At 48.3% G+C, this 17,673-nt stretch overlaps 1 protein-coding gene across 4 annotated transcripts in view; it reads left to right on the top strand.

Moving 5' to 3' along the window:
- The first annotated feature begins 2,136 nt into the window (after positions 1-2,136).
- The window catches only part of LOC134350901 (protein capicua homolog), a 130,099-nt gene continuing 114,562 nt past the window's right edge, over positions 2,137-17,673 (top strand). For 2 of the 4 annotated variants that reach the window (XM_063056716.1, XM_063056713.1), the window contains exon 1: positions 15,526-15,635. The gene's annotated coding sequence lies outside the window, so the exon portion shown is untranslated. Of the gene's footprint in view, positions 2,255-2,684; positions 2,824-15,525; positions 15,636-17,673 lie in introns of those variants that run through there. The other 2 variants (XM_063056714.1, XM_063056715.1) reach the window with 2 other exon arrangements.

Genomic DNA, 17,673 nt, shown 5'->3' with positions numbered 1-17,673 from the left:
TACCTGTAGTGTGTCATGTTACTGCATTTATGTGGATCTCCTTGTAGTGAAATTCACTACCATAGTGTGGACCTCTAGTGGTTGTGCATGTCTTCCTGCAGTGGTGTAAAGACACTACAGTAGTGTGTGCCACACTGTAGTAGAGTTAAGTCACTTCAGTGGTGGCTATCTCCCAGCAGCAGTGTAAAGTCACTACTATCATGTGTGACTCCTGTAGTGGCGTAACGTCAGTACAGTAATGTATGTGTCTGCCTGTAGTGTAATATCACTACGTTAGTTTCTGTCTCCCTCTTGTGGTGTAAGTTCACTATGGTAGTGTGAGTTATCCTAAGTTGGTGTAAAGTCACTGCAGTTCAAAGTAAATTTATTACAATCCTGAGATTCATTTTCTTGTGTGTAATCACAGCAAGTACAAGAAAGACAGTAGAAAGACCACACCCAACAGAGCAGACAAACGGCCATGTGAAAAAGCCAACTAACTGTGCAAATACCAAAAGAAAACTGAGAAATACTAATAACATAAAAGCAATAAATATCGATGAAGAGTGGTGGAGTGGTGTGGCAGTGGCAAGTGTTGCTCAGTATGTTTGTAACAAAGCTGTGTTAGCGTGTGTCTCCCTGTAGTGGTGTTTTCCTGTAGTGTTGTAATGTCACTGCATTAGTGGGTGAGTCTCCATCATGGTGTACAGTCACTGCAGACATGTCTGTCTCTATGTAGATTGCAAAATCACTAAGGTAGTGTGAGTCATGCTGTACAGCTGTAAAATCACTGCAGAAATTTGTATCGCCCTGTCACTACATTTGTTTTTGTTTCCTTGCTTTGGTGTGAAGACACGACAGTAGTGTGTGTTACACAATTCATGGCTGCAGTGTGTTTGCCTGTACTGTTGTAATGTCACTACGTTAGTGTGTGTCTCCTGTAATGCTGCACATTCACAGTGTTAGTGTGATTGTCTCTCTGTGAAGGTGTAAATGCACCAAGGTTGTGTGTATCTCCCTGCAGTGGTGATAAGAAAACGGTACTATAGGCAGTGTGTTTCCCAGTTACGGGGTAAATTCATTGTGGCAGTATGTGTCCTCCTGTAGGTGTGTATGCCTACCTGTAGAGACGCAAAGTCAGTATGATAGCAAGTTTCACCCTGTAGCGATGTAATATCACAGCGGCAATGTATGCCTGACTATAGCTGGGAAAGGTCCCTCCTGAAATGAGCATCTTCCAGCCGTGGAAAAAGTCACTGCAGTAATGTAATGGGTGCCTCCCTGTAGTGGGTAGAGTCAGTATTGTTTTGTGTGTTCCTGTAGAGCAAGATCGCTAAGGTAGTGTATCCTTGTAGAGCTAAAAAGGCAGTACAGTGAAAGACCAATGCAGTATTGTGTGCCTCACTATAGTGGTGTAATTACTTGGCAATGGTGTGCAACTCTCTGTAGTGCTGCAAGGTCATCCCTATAGTCACGGTGGTTATGTTTCCCTGTACTACTGTAAAGTCAGTCGGTTTCCCTGTAGTCATGTAAATTCACTGTGGTCCCTTTACTTGTGTAAAGTCATTGCACTAGTGCAAGACTGCATGTCTCCCTGTGTGGTTCAAAGTCACTATGGTTGTGTATGTTTCCTTGAAGTGGTGCAAAGTTAATGTGGTACTGTATGTCTTCCTGTAGTAAAGTCACTGTGTTAGAGAATGTCTCTCTGTAGCAGTGTAAAGTTACTACGGACTATATCTGCGGGATTAAACTCCAGCGCGCACTCACCCGCTGAATGTGTGACGGTGTCGCGTCCACCGGCCCTCTCACTCCTACTCCCCTACATGTCATTGCGCCGGTTGCCTTGGCCATGACGTATTCGCTGTTTCCACTCCCCACATTGGCTATTCCTTCCAACCACGAGATGACCTAACGTCACGGCGGCTCCCTACCCCCGATTGGTGTGGAGCGTCGACCAATCGGGTGTGCATTCAGGCAGGTGACGCGAAGCTGATCAGGATGCCTTGGCAACCACCGGCGCTCCGGCTGCACGGTGACGTCAGCTGGCAACCCGGGACCCACGACGTCATGGAGGCGGGAGGGTTTTCGGGGGTGTGACCGAAGTAGGGGAAGGCAGGGCGGGCCCAAAGGGGGTCTCTCCTGCTTCTGATTGGCCCAGCCTGCTGTCGCTAGCCCGCCGTCAATGAATTCAACAGGTCCCGCCCCCCTCGGGAGGAGGAGACGCCGCGATCGAGCGACAGTAGAGAGGGGGAAGGAAGTGGGCCCGGCGCCGATGGTGAGTTTCCCTATCAAAAGCCCTCGCCGCTGGCTTTATCACAGCAACGGCCGCGGTTGGCGCTGTCCTCGCCGTCCCGTTTCAGCTGACAGCTCGTCGCCGCCTCGTCCGCACCCTGATTCCCTCTCGTTCCCTGCGTTCGCCAGCGCAGGCCTTCGGTCTGCCCCCGAGGCACGTCGGGAGTTGTAGTTTTCATTCCGTTCCGCATCCATGCCCCCGCCTCTGTGACGTCTAATTTTGACTACAATTCCCGGCGGGCTATGGGTGGATGGGGGTTGGAGAGGTTTTGCGCAAGCGCGTCCATAAGCGGGCTCTGGTAAACACAAACGCTCCCTCGGTCCCTCCCCCTTCTTTCTGCCATTGGTGTGGCTGTCTGTCGGTCAATTGGGATGCGGTTTCTTGATTGGTTGGTTGGCTTGCTGGCGTAGGCGGGGAGGGTGGGAGGTAGAGGTACGTTCCAGCTCCATTCACCATTTTGTAGCCCCGGTCTTCCTTGTGAGTGACCGCAAGGCAAGGAGCAGTGGGGGGAACTGTGAGTGACTGTGGCAGGCTGTCCTCCCCGCAGCTCGGTGAGTACCCGCGAGCAACGGGCTGTCCGCCAGGCCGGGCCAATGGCAGCTGCTGCACTTGTACAGAGACAGCTTCGTACTACTGCCGTGGGAGCTTTGCACTACTACAGTGGCTTCGCACTACTGGAATGGCCGCTTTGCACTACTGTTGTGGCTTTGCACCACCGTGTCGGCAGCCTCGCATTACTATAGTAACCTTGCTCTGTTGTCGTGGCAGCTTTGCACTACTGTACTGGCTTCGCACTACTGCCGTGACAGCTATGTACTATGTAGTGGATTTGCACTTCTATGCTACAGTGGTAGCTGCACTACTGCATCAGCTTTTCACTACGACAAGGGTGGCTTCACACTACTGCTGTGGCAACTTTGCACATCTACAGGGCTACCTTAACAAAATAGTGTTTTGACTGTACTACAGGGGCAGCTTTGCATATTTGCTGGGGCAGCTCATACCACCATAGTGTCTTGGTACTACTACAGGGGCAGCATTGTACTATGATAATGATCATGTGCTACCTTATTCCAAGACAATGGGCAGTTCTACCGCTAGTGTTGCAGAGTTACATTACTACTTGCATTACTGTTCTTACACAACTATAGCAGCAGCCCTGCTCTGCATGCAGAAACCTTGCACCAATACAATAGCATCTCTGCACTGTCTTTGTGGCAGGTTTGCACCTGGACAGGGGCTTTGCACTAACATGGGACAGCACCTTGTGACTGCAGCTGGGGGTTTACACGACTACAGTTCTCCAGCACAGTGGGCTTTGCACGAGCGTGGGGCCTTTGAGCATGAGGGAAACTGCACCACTCTAGTGGAAGAATTTTCTCCCTCCAGGGGCAGATTTTGGATGAGGGTAGGGAGATTTTCCAACTGCAGGGACAGAGACTGCACAGTTACAGGGGTGGATTTTGCAATACTTCATGGGCAATTGTTGGACTGTTCACAGTGGCAACTTCACACCGCCATAGGGGGACATCTCCAATGAACAAAGGCAGCTTCTGAAGCACGGGGGGAGATGCTCATGCAAGCATCGTACTATGACAGCTCAAGCCATGCATGGCTGGAGGGAGCTTTGTGTCCTAACAGGAAAGATATCAATAAGCTAGAAAGATTACAGAGAAAATTGACACGAATGTTGCCAGGACGAGGATCTGAGTTATAGCAAAGGGTTGAATAGAATTGGACATGATTCCCTGGAGTGCAGGAAAATGAGATCATATCTTAGAGATATGATCAGGAGTATAGATAGCGTGAATACATGCAAGCTTTTCTCTCTCAGGTTGGGTGAGACTAGAACTGTAGGTCGTGGGTAAAGGGTGAATGATAAAATATCGTAGGGGATTTCTGCGAAGGGGGATCTTCTTTGATCAGATGATGGTGTGAGTGTGGAATCAGCTGGCAGCAGAAGTGGTAGATGTGGGTTCAACATTAAAGAGAAGTTTGGATAGGTACATGGATGGGAAGAGGTATAGGAGAAGGTAGATTGGATTAGGAAGAAGATCAGGTTGCCATGGACTAGGTGGGCTTAAAGGCATGTTTCTATGACTCTGCACACTGTCCCCTCATACACTCGCAGAGTGAAGCCTCCTCCACACTGTCCCATCACACACTCCCCAGGTCAGACACAGAGTGAAGCTCCCTCCACACCATCCCATCACACACTCCCAGAGTCAGACACACAGTGAAGCTCCCTCCACTCTGTCCCATCACACACTCCCGGGGTCAGACAGAATGAAGCTCCCTCCACACCATCCCATCACATACTCCCGGGGTCAGACACAGAGTGAAGCTCCCTTCACACCATCCCATTACACACTCCTGGGGTCAGACACAGGGTGAAGCTCCCTCCACACCGTCCCACCACACACTCTCGTGGTCAGATAGTGAAACTCCCTCCACACTTTCCCGTCACACACTCCCGGGGTCAGATACAGAGTGAAACTCCCTCTACACCATCTCATCACACACTCCCAGGATCAGACACAGAGTGAAGCACCTGGGATCAGACACTGAATGAGGTTCCTTCTGCACCATCCCATCACACACTCCGGAGGTCAGACACAGAGTGAAGTTCCCTCCACATCGTTCCATCACACACACCCAGGGTCAGACACAGAGTGAAGCTCCCTCCACACTGTCCCATCACACACTCCCGGGGTCAGACACAGAGTGAAACTCCCTCCGCACCATCCCATCACAAACTCCCGGGGTCAGACACAGAGTGAAACTCCCTCCGCACCGTCCCATCACAAACTCCCGGGGTCAGACACAGAGTGAAACTCCCTCCGCACCATCCCATCACAAACTCCCGGGATCAGACACAGAGTGAAACTCCTTCTGCACTGTCTCATCACTCACTCCTGGAGTCAAACACAGAGTGACGCTCCTTCCACACCGTCCCATCACAAACTCCCGGAATCAGACACAGAGTGAAACTCCCTCCACACCGTCTCATCACAAACTCCCGGGATCAGACACAGAGTGAAACTCCCTCTGCACCGTCTCATCACTCACTCCTGGGGTCAAACACAGAGTGAGGCTCCCTCCACACTGTCCAATTGCCCACTTCTGGGTTCAGACACGGAGTGAGGCTCTGTCCACCCATTCCCATCTCTGCTCAGTCCTGGTCCATCTTCTACACCTTTCCCAGCCATGGTCCTGCAAGGGTATCTGAGAGACACATGACATCACTTGGCTGATTGACAATTTTTTAGCGGCGTGGCAGAGAGGCCAGTGTAACTGCAGTGACACAGGGTACTGGCGGTACAGGAAGAAAGACTGACACAGCCTCTGAGCTGAGTGGCCAAACCTAACCCTGTTTGCCCAGCCTTGTCAACAAGCCGTGGATTGGACCTGCAGCGTGCTGAGCAGTGGAAGAACTCGGCGGGCCAGGCAATCCCTGGGGTTGGGGGGAAGTGGTGGGCAGTGTTACTCCGGATTCCAGAGCTTGCCGTGCCCACAGATGACACGCTGCTGGAGGAGCTTAGCAGGCCGAGCAGCATCCCTGGGGGGGGACGGTGTGTCGATGTTTTCTGGGTGGAAGCCCTTCATCTGGACTGGAAAGGTGTTAGCTGGTGGAGCAGGGAAGAGTCTGCTCCAGGTGAGGGTGGATCCTTCACTTGGGTGAGTAGTTGGTGATAGGTAAGGGAAGGGTAGGTGGAGGTGTCACCTACTGTTCCCACTAGCTCTTCCCCCACCCCTTCTATTTTTATACCGACTGTGCCCCCCTCCTTGTTTTCAGTCCAGATCGAAGGGCCTGGACCTGGAGCATCCAGTTTTCTCTCCACAGATGCCATCTGACTCACTGTTCCTCCTCCAGTTTGTGTGATTTACAACCTCCTCTGTTTACCCCTGGATGTCCATGTCCCTGCACACTTGGGCGTCTTTGCACGCCTGGGACAACCTTACACAAGTGTGCACCATTGCACGACTGGATACGCTTATAAAACCAGACATTACTGCACGACTGGACACCCTTGCACAATTAGCTATCTTTGCACCGCTGAGTATCCCTGCACCTCTGAGCACCCTTCCAGACACTGATCCTCCCAGACACGGGCTTTGAATAACCATGGTGTGTCCGACATCCTAGTAGGCATGTCTCTGCCAGTCCTGGGCACTGGAAGGGTACACAGGAAGCAAGGAGAGTTATCGGTTGATGCCAAAGAGTGCCCGGGGTGGTTGGAAGCAGTCTCACAGGATGAGTGGTTGTGTAGCAGCGAAGCCACAAGTGTGTATGTGTGGGTGGGGGGTGGTGCAGTGCAGAGCAATGAAGGGACACAGGTAGAGGCAGCAGTGAGGCAGTGCTGGGCAGGAGAATGTTGAACATACAGCTGTCCTGGTCCAGGAAACAGAGGGCTGGGACATGATGTTCACAAACACCTACATCGGGATACTGAAAACTAGGCTACGGCCAGTCAAAGATCACGATACACACCAAGTCCTTGAATCCTTCCACAGCTCCACGCTCACGCACAGTGACCACACTCACACATGGACCTGTATGAACATACACACCCAGTAACATGTAGATCTGTACACACACACAGCCTGTCACATGTGGATCTGTACGTACACACACACACACACCCAGTCACACGTGGATCTGTACTCACACACCTAGTCACACATAGATCTGTATGCGCACACACCCAGTCACACGTGGATCTGTACGCACACACCCACCTAGTCACATGTGGATCTGTACCTGCACACACCCAGTCACACATGGATCTGTACACATACACACATCCAGTCACACATGGATCTGTACGTAAACACACCCAATCACATTTGGATCTGTACGTAAACACACCCAGTCACATGTGGATCTGTACATACACACACCCAGTCACACGTAGATCTGTATGTACACACCCAGTCGCACGTGGTTTTGTACATAGGCACACCCAGTCACACGTGGTTTTGTACATACACACACCCAGTCACACATGGATCTGTATGCACATACCCAGTCACTAGTGTATCTGTACTCAAATACATGCAGTAACACATGGATCTGTACGCACACATCCAGTCACACGTGGATCTGTAAACACACATCCAGTCACCCATGGATCTGTATACACACACACCCAGTAACATGTGGATCTGTACACATACACATCCAGTCACATGTGGATCTGTAAACACACACCCAGTCACACATGGATCTGTATACACACACACCCAGTAACATGTGGATCTGTACACGCACACCCAGTCACACGTGGATCTGTACGTAAACACACATCCAGTAACGCATGGATCTGTATACACACACACCCAGTAACATGTGGATCTGTACACATACACACCCAGTCACACGTGGATCTGTACGTAAACACACATCCAGTAACACATGGATCTGTACGCACACATCCAGTCACATGTGGATCTGTAAACACACACCCAGTCACACATGGATCTGTAGACACACACACCCAGTCACACGTGGATCTGTACGTACACACACCTAGTCACACGTGGATCTCTACGCACACACACTCAGTCACATGCGGATCTGTATGTAAACACACACCCAGTCACACGTGGATCTGTACACACACACCCGGTCACACGTGGATCTGTACATAAACAAAACCAGTCACACGTGGATCTGTACACATGCACACCCAGTCACACGTGGATCTGTATGTAAACACGCACCCAGTCACACGTGGATCTGTACGTAAACACACACCCAGTCACACGTGGATCTGTACGCACACACCCAGTCACATGTGGATCTGTACACACACACCCAGTCACACGTGGATCTGTACGTAAACAAAACCAGTCACACGTGAATCTGTACACATGCACACCCAGTCATACATGGATCTGTATGTAAACACACACCCAGTCACACGTGGATCTGTATGCACACACCCAGTCACACGTGGATCTGTACGTAAACACACACCCAGTCACGTGAATCTGTATGTGCACACACACCTAGTCACATGTGGATCTGTACACATGCACACCCAGTCACACGTGGATCTGTAAACACACAGCCAGTCACACGTGGATCTGCACGTAAACACACCCAGTCACACATGGATCTGTACTCGCACACACCCAGTCACACGTGGATCTGTACACACACACACACACACACACAGTCACACGTGGATCTTTACTTGCACACACCCAGACACGCATGGATCTGTATGCACACACCCAGTCACACGTGGATCTGTACGTAAACACACACCCAGTCACGTGAATCTGTACGTGCACACACACCTAGTCACATGTGGATCTGTACACATGCACACCCAGTCACACGTGGATCTGTAAACACACAGCCAGTCACACGTGGATCTGTATGCAAACACATCCAGTCACATATGGATCTGTATGCACACACCCAATCACATGTGGATCTGTACGTACACACAACTAGTTACACGTGGATCTGTATTCGCATACACCCTGTCACACGTGGAGCTGTACGTGCACACACCCAGTCACACGTAGATCTGTATGCACACACACCCACTCACAGATGGATCTGTACTCACATACACATAGTCACACGTAGATCTGCACACATACACACACACACACTAGTCACACGTGGATCTGCACGTAAACACACCCAGTCACACATGGATCTGTACTCGCACACACCCAGTCACACGTGGATCTGTATACACACACACACACACACACACAGTCACACGTGGATCTTTACACGCACACACCCAGACACGCATGAATCTGCATGCACACATCCAGACACACGTGGAACTGTATGCAGACATCCGGTCACACGTGGATCTGCACACACACACACACACACACACAGAAAAGTACACTCCTTGACACTCTGACTGTTCCAGTTCAGACCCACATGGCTAACCCTCCCACACCCAGACAGATGTCTGACTTTTCCTGCCCCGGACAGCTGACGCACCCAAGACACAGACATCCAACCTCCCACCCCAGACTTAGACTGTATCACCCTCCCATTGCCAGAGATAAACATCTGACCCTGTTGCCCACAAACCTAAGACTGTCTGATCCTCCCATCCCCAGACATATATCTGAAACTCCCACATCTAGAGAGACATCTGACCTTCCAACCTCCAGACACAGGCTGTCTAACTTTCTAAACCACAGATGCAGACACTGGCCCTGCCTCCCACAGACTCAGATGTCCGACCCTCTCAACCCTTCACAGAAGTCAGATGCTCGGATCACAGTACCAGTGGGGACGGGTCTGTCACTGTATAATACTGGGGTACAGTACTGGTGGGGACAGGTCTGTCACTGTATAACACAGGGGAATGGTACCGGTGGAGACGGGTCTGTCACTGTTTAACACAGGGGAATGGTACCAGTGGGGATGGGTCTGTCACTGTATAACACCGTGTGCAGTACTGGTGGGGACAGGTTTGTTTGTGTATTGCACTGGGGTATAATACCAGGGTGCAGACCAGTTTGGGTGTGGCTGTCACTTTATAACATCTGTCTTCACTTGTTTCAGTGACTTTAAAGCATTGGTGTTCAGTATTGTGAGCATCAGTCTGTGGCCCACATCCTGTATTCCATGTTCATTGGCACTAGCTTCTCATCATATGACAACTTTATAGCCTTGTAGTGTATTCACTTACTGAACCATCCTGACCTACACCACTGAGCTAGGAGCTTGTTGCCATCCTGAAGTTAATGGTGTTTCTGGTTGCCCAGGGGATGATTCTGTCTTGGTGTCTGTAGGCGGTTGTACAAATTTACAGGCGTGATGGAGGATTTTCAGGTAACAGTTGGGAACTGCAGTGCAGAGGAGGTGATGATTTCATGACTTTGATTCTGTGTGTGATTACTTTATCAAGGAGTTCAGGGCGTTGTATACGATGCTCACTGTACTCTGTACCATCAAGAGTGTCAGGCAGCATTAATTGGATGCAGGGTAACTCATTCACTACATTACGTCATTTCAGCCTTGGATATTTCTCGGTCTTGCAGGAAGGTGTTTTAAAGTCAGCCTTCTCGACAGCAGGACATGGTTCTTCTGGGCAGTGTCATTGGCATGCCCTCCAGCTATGTCCTCTGTCCTTTTCGGTTTCACATCTGGGTTCTTTGTCAGCATTTTCACCAGGGTGCAACCAAATTCCTTGTTTGTGTGAAGCTCATTGTACACTGTATTAATGAATACACTCAGTGGCCACTTTATTAGGTTCAGGAGGTAGTCCGGTGTTCTCTGTAAGTTTGTACATCCTTCCCCACGAATGTGTGGGTTTCTTCTGGGTGCTCTGTTTTCCTCCCACAGTAAAAAAGACCATAAGACATAGGAGCAGAATTAGGCCATCATGGCTGATCCCAGATTCCACTTAACCCCATATACCTGCCTTCTTGCCATATCCTTTGATGCCCTGACTGATCAGGAAACTATCGACTTCCACCTTAAATATACACATGGACTTGGCCTGCACCACAGACTGTGGCAGAGCATTCCACAAATTCACTACTCTCTGGCCAAAAAAATTTCCTCCCTTACCTCCATTCTAAAAAGTTGCCCCTCAATTTTGAGGCTGTGCCCTCACCATAGGAAACATCCTTTCCACATCCACCCTATCTAGTCCCTTCAACATTTGGTAGGTTTCAATGAGATCCCCCCGCATTCTTCTAAATTCCAGTGAGTACAGGCCCCCCAAAGCTGCCAAACGCTCCTTATATGTTAACCCCTTCCTTCTCGGTATCATCCTCGTGAACCTCTTCTGGATTCTCTCCAATGACAGCACATCCTTTTTGAGTTATGGGGTCCAAAACAGTTGACAATACTCCAAGTGTGGCCTGACTAGTGTCTTATAAAGGATCAGCATTATCTCCTTGTTTTTATATTCTATTGCCCTTGAAATAAATGCCAATATTGCATTTGTCTTCTTTACCACAGACTCAACCTGTAAATTAACCCTTTTGGAGTCTTGAATGAGGATTCCTAAGTCCTTCTGCATTTCTGATGTTTAAACCTTCTCCCCATTTAGATAATAGTTTGCACTATTGTTCCTTTTACCAAAATGCATTATCGTACGTTTCCCAACACTGTATTCCATCTGCCAAATTTTTGCCCATTCTTCTAATTTGTCGAAGTCCTGCTGCAATCATATTGCTTCCTCAGCACTATCTACCCCTCCACCTATCTTCGTATCATCCGCAAACTTTGCCACAAAGCAATCAATTCCATGATCCAAATCATTAGCAAACAATGTGAAAAGTAGCAGTCCAAATACTGATCCCTGAGGAACACCGCTAGTCACTGGCAGCCAACTGGAAAAGGTCCCCTTTATTCACACTCACTGCCTCCTGCCTGTCAGCCATTTCTCTATCCATCTCAGTATCTTTCCTGTAATGCCAATAGACAATAGATGCAGGAGTAGGCCATTCAGCCCTTTGAGCCAGCACCACCATTCACTGTGATCATGGCTGATCATCCACAATCAGTCCCCTTTTCCTGCCTTCTCCCCATATCCCTTCACTCTGCTATTTTTAAGAGTTCTATCTAACTCTTTTTTGAAAGAATCCAGAGAATTGGCCTCCACTGCCTTCTGAGGCAGAGCATTCCACAGAACCACAACCCTCTATGTGAAAAAGTTTTTCCTCAACTCCATTCTAAATTGTCTACCCCTTATTCTTAAACCGTGGCCTCTGGTTCTGGACTCCCCCAACATCGGGAACATGTTTCTTGCCTCTAGCGTGTCCAATCCCTTAATAATCTTATATGTTTCAATCAGATCCCCTCTCATCCTTCTAAATTCCAGTGTATACAACCCCAGTCGCTCCAATCTTTCAACATATGACAGTCCCGCCATCCCGGGAATTAACCTCGTGAACCTATGCTGCATTCCCTCAATAGCTAGATTGTCCCTCCTCAAATTTGGAGACCAAAACTGTACGCAGTATTCCAGGTGTGGTCTCACCAGGGCCCTGTACAACTGCAGGAGGACCTCTTTGCTCCTCTACTCAATTCCCCTTGTTAGGAAGGCCAGCATGCCATTAGCTTTCTTCACTGCCTGCTGTACCTGCATGCTTACTTTCAGTGGCTGATGAACAAGGACACCTAGATCTCATTGCACTTCCCCTTTTCCTAACTTGACACCATTCAGATAGTAATCTGCCTTCCTGTTCTTGCCACCAAAGTGTATAATGTCACACTTACCCACATTAAACTGCATCTGCCATGCATCTGCCCACTCACTGAACCTGTCCAACTCACCCTGCATTCTCATAACATCCTCCTCACATTTCACATTGCCACCCAGCTTTGTGTCATCTGCAAATTTGCTAATGTTACTTTTAATCCCTTCATCTAAATCATTAATGTATATTGTAAATAGCTGCGGTCCCAGCACCAAGCCTTGCGGTACCCCACTAGTCACTGCCTGCCATTCTGAAAAGGACCTATTAATCCCTACTCTTTGTTTCCTGTCTGCCAACCAATTTTCTACCCATGTCAGCAACCTACCCCCAATACCATTTGCTCTAATTTTGCCCACTAATCTCCTATGTGGGAGCTTATCAAAGGCTTTCTGAAAGTCCAGGTACACTCCATCCACTGGCTTTCCCAATGCCATAGGATTTCATCTTATTAAGCAGATTTGTGTGCCTTCAGAAAATCCAAGTAAATGACATCCATTGCCTCTCCTTTGTCTACCCTGCTTATTCCTTCCTCAAAGAACTCTCACAGATTTTTCAAGCAAGATTTCCCTTTACAGAAACCATGTTGACTTTGACTTATTTTATCATTAGTCTCAAATATCCTGAAACCTCATCCTTAATAATAGACCCCAACACTTTCCTAACCACTGAGGTTAGGCTAACTGGCCTATCATTTCCTACTCAAATATACTGGTTAGTAGGCTAATAGGTCATTGTAAGCTGTCCTGTGATTAGGCTAGTATTAAATAGCTGGGTTGCTGGGTCTCATTGAGTTGGAAGGGCCTGTACCACACTCTATCTGTAAATAAATAAATAGCCACAAGAACTGAGTATTTCACAGTAAATAGCACACTCCCTGTGACACTGCACATCTTCTTCACCATTGATAGAGCTGTTGCTTCATGGTTCTAACCTGTCAAGTTCAATCTTGACTTGCTGTGTGTGTGTGTGTATGTGTGTGGGTGTGTGTGTGTGTGTATGTGTGTGTATATGTGTGGGTGTGGGTGTGTGTGTGTGTGTGTGTGTGTGTGTGTGTGTGTGTGTGTATATGTGTGGGTGTGGGTGTGTGTGTATGTGTGTGTATATGTGTGGGTGTGGGTGTGTGTGTATGTGGGTGTGTGTGTATGTGTGTGGGTGTGTGGATGTGTGTGTGTGTGTGTGTGTGTGTGTGTGTGTATATGTGTGGGTGTGGGTGTGTGTGTATGTGTGTGTATATGTGTGGGTGTGGGTGTGTGTGTATGTGGGTGTGTGTGTATGTGTGTGTGTGTGTGTGTGTGGGTGTGTGTGTGTATGTGTGTGTATATGTGTGGGTGTGGGTGTGTGTGTATGTGGGTGTGTGTGTGGATGTGTGTGTGTGTGTGTGTGTGTGTGTATATGTGTGGGTGTGGGTGTGTGTGTATGTGGGTGTGTGTGTATGTGTGTGTATGTATGTGTGTATGTATGTGTGTGTGTGTGTATCTGTATGTATGTGTGTGTGTGTATCTGTATGTATGTGTGTTTGTATGTGTGTGTGTGTGTGTGTGTGTGTGTGTATGTATGTGTGGGGAATTGGCACATTCTCTCTATGACCCTGTGGATTTCCCCTAGATTCTCCCTTATTTACTCTTCCTAATCCCAACCATGTGGGGTGTTGGTGGTGCTGCTGCAAGTTACCTCCCACCACCCCTCCTGCACCAAGAGTGTAGGTGCGAGGTAGAATGTAGGGAGAATGCAAGGGGATCAGTGTAAATTGGTGGTTGATTGTTGTATGGCAGGAATGAGATAGGACGCACTCTACTTGCCGAGATGAAGTTAGTCCATGCACTCCACATCCACCACATTATCTTTCCCCCATCGACAATTCAGGAGTGTGATGGGATACTCCCCACTTACCTGGATGGGGTTAGTCAATGCACTCAACATCCGCCATATTACCTCACTCCCATCTACAATTCAGGAATGTGATGGAATACTCGTCATTTGCCTGGGTGGAGTCTATGTACTCCACATCTGAAACATTACCTTTCCCCATCTACAGGTCGGAGGTGTGACGGGATACTCCTACTTGCCCAGGTGGAGTTAGTCCATGCACTCCACATCCGTCACATTACATTTCAGTCACAACTTAGGAGTGTTAAGGGACTCTGCCGTCTTGCCTGAGTCAACGTGGCTCCAGCGACTCTCGGGAAAGTTAACACTGTCCGGGATAGAGTAGTCCACCCATCACTCTCGAACACCCCCTCCCTGCACTACCAGCCCACAATGGCTGCAGTGTGCTCTGTCTACAGAAGGTACCATGGCTACTCGCCTGGGCTACTCCAACAGCCCCTCCCAAAACTCTCATCCACCTCTCCTGCAAGATGAGGACAGCAGAGGGCAGGGGAATAACAGCCCCTGCAGGTTCCGTCGACCTCTGACTTGGAAATCTGTCGGCTGTTCCTTCACTGTTGCTTGGTCTGAACCCTGGAACTCCCTCCACCACCCCCCCATCCCCTGACTCCACCACACAGACCATGGCAGTTCAAGGGTGTGGCCCACCCCCACCTTCTCAAGAGTCGATTGTAAGACACATGAATAAAATTAGAAATAAAAACAGCTGATTGCAGGTTTTTTGTGACCGTGTTGAGATTAGATAATGAAGGATGTGTTCACCCTCTTCAGCCTTGGATATTGGTTTATTATTGTCACATGAACTGAGATACGGTGTTTTGTTTGCGAGCCTTCCAGTTAGATCTTGCCATACAAGATACATCAGGGTAGTTAAAAGGAAAACAGAATGCAGAATAAAGTATGGAGAAAGTGTGGGATGGGAAGACAAATAAGCCACGACGGGGTAAATCGGGCAATCCAGGGTTCATCTTTGTTGTACAAAAGGTCCAATCAAGAGTTTGATAACAGTGGGATAGAATCTGTCCTTGACCTGGTGATAGTTGCTCTTAGGCTTTTGTATCTTCTGCCCAGTGGTGTGGGGGGGGAGAGAGAAAATGTCTGGGTGGGTGGGGTCTTTGATTACATTGGTCACTTTCCCGAGACAGTGAGAAGTGTAGAGAGAATGGCAGGAGTGGGGGCTGGTTTCCGTGGTGTGCTAAGCTGTGTCCACAGCTCTGCAGTTTCTCGCAGTCTCAAGCAGAGCAGTTGCTGTGCAGGACTGTGCTGCATCCAGGTAGGAACATGCATCTGAAAGCATTGGTGAGAGTCAGTTGGAACATGCTGAATTCCCTTCTCTGTAACTGGAATTAAAGGGAGCAACTCGAACCCAAAGCATAGAGGTGTTAGTTCAATTTCAGCAGCAGGGTCCCGAAAGAGCTGGTGGACATCGATCGGGGCCATTACATCGATCTCTTTTAGACAATCAGCTCCTTGGCATCCAGCACAGGAGTAATCTGAGAACTGACCTGTGGTGGGAAAGTGCAGGGGACTTGTGATTCCCAGTGCTGACTCCCAGTAAACAACTTATCTCTGTTGTATTTGTAAATCAATTGGAGGTTATTTCTGCACGAGTACAGTGAGGTTTTAGTATTGAAATTGGTTTATTACTGTCATATTTACTGGGATACAGTGCAAAGCGTGCCTTGCATGCTGTTTATCAAGATCAAGATTGTTTAATTTCCAGTACACAAGTGTAAAGGAAAGCAAAACATGCAGCACAAAAATGAAACCACTGTAGCATTGCGATTAGTGTGACGTTGTTACAGCCTCGGGCATTGGGGTTCAGAGTTCAGTTCCGGTGTCTCTGTATGTCCTCCCCATGGAATGTGTGGATTTTGTTTTGGGTCCTCCGGTTCCTCCCACAGCCCAAAGGCGTACCGATTACGTTAATTGGTCATTGTAAATTGTCCCGTGATTAGATTAGGGTTAAACTGGGGGTTGCTGGGCAGTGTAGCTCGAAGGGCCGCAGGCGCCCGTTCCACGCTGTATCTCTAAATAAAAAATAAATAAAAAGATAGAAAACACAATAAGGTAAAGAATGCAATAATAAAAAAACAATAAATATAAGTATAGAAGATAGTTCATATAATATTTTAATTGTCTGCCCATAAAGTGACACTAGACGCAGGAGTGTATGCTGACAGGAAATAATACAGTAGTGGTGGTTGGGGGTTTGGAGGGGTAGGTTAGTGAGCGGAGGTGTTGATCAGCCTCACGACTTGGGGAAAATAACTGTTTTTGAGTCTGGTGGTACTGAAGTGCCTGCTTTCTGGTGGGAATGGGACAAACAGTCCAGGAGCAGGGTGCGTGGGATCCTTCATGATGTTACTGGCCCTTTTCTGGTACCTTTCCCTATATACGTCCTTGCTGGCCGGTAAGCTAGTGACGATGATGCATTGGTCAACAGATCAGATCATTACACAGCGCATTAAGCCAGGATACCAAAAAAAGTGCAGTGCAGGTAAATGATCATAACAAGGTATAAGCGGTCCATTCGAGAGAGTGATAACAGCGGGATGGAAGCTGGCTGTCAGCCTGGTGGTACGTGCTTTCAGCCTTTTGTATCTTCTTCTCAATGGGAGAGGGGAGATGGGAGTGTTTGGTTTGGGTAGACAGGAGTCCACGGAAGAGTGGCTGGTTTCCGTAATGTGCTGAACTGTGACCACAGCTCTCTGTAGTTTCTTGCAGTCATAGGCAGAGGTATTTTTTAACCAAGCCGTGGTGAATCCAGATCAGATGTTTTCTATGAAAAGCTTGCATGCAGAAGCATCACAGGCATGTGGGTACAGAAAACACATTGAATAAAAATTAGACATAAATTGTACAAAATAGTGAAGAAAAAGACTGCAAAAGAAGAGATCAGTGCAAAACAAAAAAAAAATCACAATCAGAACTCAGCAGTATAGCACTGGAACAAGAAGACTGTTGTGCCAAATAAATGAAGCTCATGACATCTAATCCCTTCTGCCTACACAATGTCTATATTCCTCCATTTCCTGCACATCCATATGCCTATCTAAGAGCTTCTTAAACACCTCTATCGTATTTGCCTCCATAACCACCCCTTGCAATGCATTCCAGGCACCCACCATACTCTGTGTAAAAAGGAAACTTGCCTCAGACGTCCCCTTTGAACTTACTCTCTCTCAATTTAAATGTACACCCTCTAGTATGAGACATTTTACCCTTGGTGAAAGATACTGGTTGTCTCCTCTATCTATGCCACTCATATTCTTATAAACCACTATCTGATTTCTCCTCAGCCTCCGCTG

Source organism: Mobula hypostoma, chromosome 8 (genome assembly GCF_963921235.1).
Source record: "Mobula hypostoma chromosome 8, sMobHyp1.1, whole genome shotgun sequence".
Lineage (NCBI taxonomy): Eukaryota > Metazoa > Chordata > Chondrichthyes > Myliobatiformes > Myliobatidae > Mobula > Mobula hypostoma.
This window is presented reverse-complemented; position numbering and strand designations above follow the sequence as displayed.